Raw genomic sequence first — 5,488 nt, 5'->3', positions numbered from 1 at the left:
CCAGGGGAGTGGGCGAGATATATTCCCTGGGCAGAAATAGCCCAGAACTCACTAAGCCACTCCTCTACCAACATGTCACCATTTGAGTGCGTGTTGGGGTACCAGCCAGTCCTGGCACCGTGGCATCAGAGCCAGACTGAGGCTCCTGCGGTGGAGGAGTGGGTACAGCGCTCTAAGGAGACCTGGAGGGCGGTCCAAGAGTCATTACGCCAAGCGAGTATAAGGCAGAAGAAGAGCGCTGACCGTCACCGCAGTGAGGCCCCAGTGTTTGCACCTGGGGACAGGGTCTGGCTCTCGACCCGAAACCTGCCTCTCCGCTTGCCCTGCCGGAGGCTGGGTCCGCAGTGTATAGGGCCATTTAAAGTCCTGAGGAGAATAAATGAGGTTTGTTATCGATTATTACTTCCTTCGTATTATCGTATTAACCCCTCATTTCATGTGTCTCTTCTCAGGCCGGTGGTAGCTGGTCCTATGCAGGAAGATGAGGTTCCGGAGGTTCCTCCGCCCCCTCTGGACATCGAGGGGTCCCCGGCTATTCTGGACTCGAGACGCCGGGTGAGAGGCTTGCAGTACCTCGTTGACTGGGAGGGGTACGGTCCGGAGGAGAGGTGCTGGGTCCCGGTGAGGGATATTCTAGACCCATCTATGTTGAGTGAATTCCATCGCCTCCGTCCGGATCGCCCAGCGCCTCGGCCCCCGGGTCGTCCCGAGGCCGGCTTCGGCGCGCTGCGGGAGCTGCGCGTCAGGAGGGGGGTACTGTCACGAATATTACCGAAGGTGACTCCCCTTCTTGTTCGGGTGGCGCTCGGCGGTCGTCGTCGCCGGTCTACTAGCTATCGCTGATCCGTTGTTCTGTGTTCGTTTAGTTCTGTCTAATTGGTATCACTTGTTTCTTGTTTGGTTGTTAGGATAGGGTTATATATAGTCTGTTCAGCCCGCTTCTGTTTCGTGCGGGCTTGTTCTCCTGTTTCTTTGTTTGAGTGTATTTTGTTGGCATTTGGGTTTCACGCTGTCCGTTTATATTTCTGTTCATTTGTGTTTCCACTTTTGTACATGTTATGTTTCCAGGACATTAAAGCGTGTTGTTTTTCCCACATCCTTTGCTCTCTGCGCCTGACTCCACACCTCTTCACTCATTTACTCGTAACAGCTCAGAACATGAGAACATATGAAAGCTGGTGGTTCCTTTTAACATGAGTCTTCAATATTCCCAGGTAAGAAGTTTTAGGTTGTAGTTATTATAGGAATTATATGACTATTTCCCTCTATACCATTTGTATTTCATTAACCTTTGACTATTAGATGTTCTTATAGGCACTTTAGTAATGCCAGTGTAACAGTATAGCTTCCGTCCGTCTCCTCCCTCCTCCCTGGGCTCGAACCAGCTATCAAGCAGCGTTACCCATGCAGAGCAAGGGGAAGAACTACTAGAAGGCTCAGAGCGAGTGACGTTTGAAACGCTATTAGTGCGTGCTAACTAGCCAGCCATTTCACTTCGGTTACACCAGCCTCATCTTGGGAGTTGATAGGCTTGAAGTCATAAACAGCGCAATGCTTGACACACAAAGAAGAGCTGCTGGCAAAATGCAAAGAAAGTGCTGTTTGAATGAATGTTAATGCGCCTGCTTCTGCCTACCACCGCTCAGCCAGATACTTAGATACTTGTATGCTCAGTCAGATTATATGCAACGCAGGACACGCTAGATAATATCTAGTAATATCATCAACCATGTGTAGTTAACTAGTGATTATGATTGATTGTTTTTTATAAGATAAGTTTAATGCTAGCTAGCAACTTACCTTGGTTTAAGTCCTTTTGGATACATTTCCTCAACACTCTGTCTCCAAGAGGCATACGCAATGAACTACACATGAAACCTTGTCTATAAAATGTGTTCTGCTCACAGATTGATGCTCTTTTAATTTTCCCTATATAATATTGTATATAAAATGAGTGACGCATTTTGTCTCACCCATTTTTTATCTATTGTAAACCTACACTACACTACCAAATGTAGGACACCTGCTCGTCGAACATATCATTCCAAAATGATGGGAATTAATATGGAGTTGGTCTCTACTTTGCTGCTATAACAGCCTCCACTATCTGGGAAGACTTTCCACAGGATGTTGGAACTTTGCTTCCATTCAGCCACAAGACACAGGAGCATTAGTGAGGTTGATCACTGATGTTGGGCGATCAGGCCTGTCTCGCAGTCGGCGTTCCAATATCCCAACAGTGTTTGATGGGGTTAAGGTCAGGGCTCTGTGCAGGCCAGTCAAGTTCTTCCACACAGTACTCGACAAACCATTTCTGCATCGACCTCGCTTTGTGCCCGGGGGCATTGTCATGCTGAAACAGGAAAGGGCCTTCCCCAAACTGTTGCCACAATGTTGGAAGCACAGAATTGTCTAAAATGTCATTGTATGCTGTAGCATTAAGATATTTCTTCACTGGAACTAAGGGGCCTAGCCCGAACCATGAAAAACAGCCCCAGACCATTTTCCTCCTCTACCAAACTTTACAGTTGGCACTATGCATTGAGACAGGTTGCATTCTCCTGGCATCCGCCAAACCCAAATTTGGGGTGAGCTTTACACCACTCCAGCTGATGCTTGGCATTGCGCATGGTGATCTTAGGCTTGTGCGGCTGCTCGGCCATGGAAACCCATTTCATGAAGCTCTCAACGAACAGTTCTTGTGCTGACATTGCTTCCAGAGGCCATTTGGAACTTGGTAGTGAGTGTTGCAATGAAGGACAGACAATTGTTAGACACTACGCGCTTCAGCGCTAGTCAGTCCCATTCTGTGAGCTTGTTTGGTCTACCACTTCGAGGCTGAGTCTTTGTTGCTTCTAGACGTTTCCACTTCACAGTAACAGCACTTACAGTTAAACAGAGCAGCTCGAGCAGGACAGCATTTTGACGAACTGACTTGTTGGAAAGGTGGCATCCTATGACAGTGACATGTTGAAAATCATCGAGCTCTTCAGTAAGGCCATTCTACTGCCAATGTTTGTCTATGGAGATTGCATGGCGGTGTGATCGATTTTATACACCTGTCAGCAACGGGTGTGGCTGAAATAGCCAAACCCACAAATTTGAAGGGGTGTCCACATACTTTTGTTTATATAATCTACTTGATATGGATTAAAAATAAATAGTCATGTTTTTCCATTTGTCTAATATTTATTGTAATGTTTATGTATTTATTCTATTCAATTTACGGGATGTACATGCCTCTAGAGGTTATATAAGTAGATGTGTTTCACAGTGATGTATGATCTGACGAGATTCAACTTGGATCGAAACCTTATCGTGCATCTGATTAAATAACCAGGGGGAGCACACCAGAGTTGAGGACATTCTTTTTTTCACTGGAGAAATGTTACCACTCTCAAATTCATAGAGCTGTGAATGCAAGGATTGACCATCCATTATATTAAAATTATAGTTGTAACCATGTTTTGAGGCTACATACTGTTTGTTTAGCTACTTTGTAGGTAAAGTTTATATTTGGCATTAAAAGATGGGGTACAGCAGTTGAACTAAACTCATGATGCATTTGTAAGTTATATTCTTCAAGAATCAATGGGTACATATCATTAATTTATAAGTCCAAAAGTGGATGTAGCAACTGCAGATTGCCCCTTTACAGATGTTTTTTTATTCAGCCACGGTTTTTAATTGATTTCCAGATTTGGGATCCATTTATGTAAGTACGGCATAAAGCCTCATTTTCCCGTATCCTAGTAGCTCCACCTAGTGGCAACAAGCCTCACATTCTCATATTCTAGTTCTGTTATTCCTAAACACTACTTTCTTTTGGCCAGCCTTTGTTTTACCTACTTCTGCTAGTACAGTTGAAGTCGGAAATGTACATCCACCTTAGCCAAATACATTTAAACTCAGTTTGTCACAATTTCTGACATTTAATTATAGTAAAAATCCCCTGTCTTATGTCAGTTAGGATCACCACTTTATTTTAAGAATGTGAAATGTCAGAATAATAGTAGAGAGAAGGATTTATTTCAGCTTTTATTTCTTTCATCACATTCCCAGTGGGTCAGAAGTTTACATACACTCAATTAGTATTTGGTAACATTGCCTTTAAATTGTTTAACTTGGGTCAAACGTTTTGGGGAGGCTTCCGCAAGCGTCCCGCCATAAGTTGGGTGAATTTTGGCCCATTCCTCCTTACAGAGCTGGTGTAACTGAGTCAGGTTTGTAGGCCTCCTTGCTCGCACACACTTTTTCAGTTCTGCCCACACATTTTCTACAGGTTTGATGTCAGGGCTTTGTGATGGCCACTCCAATATCTTGACTTTGTTGTCCATAAACAATTCTGCCACAACTTTGGAAGTATGCTTGAGGTCACTGTCCATTTGAAGACCCATTTGCAAACAGTTCTATTTTTGTTTCATCAGACCAGAGGACATTTCTCCAAAAGTATGATCTTTGTCCCCATGTGCAGTTGCAAACCGTAGTTTGGTTTTATTATGGCGGTTTTGTAGCAGTGGCTTTTTCCTTGCTGAGCGGCCTTTCAGGTTATGTTGACATAGGACTCGTTTTACTGAAGCTATAGGTACTTTGTACCTGTTTCCTCCAGCATCTCCACAAGGTCCTTTGCTGTTGTTCTGGGATTTATTTGCACCTTTCTCACCAAAGTACGTTCATCTCTGGGAGACAGAATGCGTCTCCTTCCTGAGCCGTATGATGGTTGCGTGGTCCCGGGGTGGTTATACTTGCGTACTATTATTTGTACAGATGAATGTGGTACCTTCAGGCATTTGAAAATTGCTCCCAAGGATGAACCAGACTTGTGGAGGTCAACAAAAAAAAATTCATAGGTCTTGGCTGATTTCTTTTGATTTTCCCATGATGTCAAGCCATGAGGCACTGAGTTTGAAGGTAGGCATTGAAATACATCCACAGGTACACCTCCAATTGACTCAAATTATGTCAATTAGCCTATCAGAAGCTTCTAACGCCATGACATCATTTTCTGGAATTTTCCAAGCTGTTTAAAGGCACAGTCAACTTAGTGTATGTAAACTTCTGACCCACTGGAATTGTGATACAGCGAATTGTAAGTGAAATAATCTGTCATTAAGCAATTTTTGGAAATATTACTTGTGCCATGCACAAAGTAGATGTCCTAACCTACTTGCCAAAACTATAGTTCTTTAACAAGAAATGTGCTTACACTTAGGTTGGAGTGTTTTTAAACCACTCACCAAATTTTTTAAAACTTCCAACTTCAACTGTATCAATGATGTCGCTGTTGCTGCGTGTGATTCTCTGATCCACCTCTACGCAGACAACACCATTCTGTATACATCTGGCCCTTCTTTGGACACCGTGTTAACAAACTTCCAAACGAGCTTCAATGCCATACAACACTCCTCCCGTTGCCTCCAACTGCTTCTAGCTAGTAAAACGAGATGCATGCTCTTCACCTGATCACTGTCCACACCCGCCTGCCCGA

Source organism: Oncorhynchus nerka, linkage group LG4, assembly GCF_034236695.1.
Source record: "Oncorhynchus nerka isolate Pitt River linkage group LG4, Oner_Uvic_2.0, whole genome shotgun sequence".
NCBI classification, from domain to species: domain Eukaryota; kingdom Metazoa; phylum Chordata; class Actinopteri; order Salmoniformes; family Salmonidae; genus Oncorhynchus; species Oncorhynchus nerka.
The sequence above is the reverse complement of the archived record's forward strand: the minus strand, read 5'-3'. Positions refer to the sequence as shown.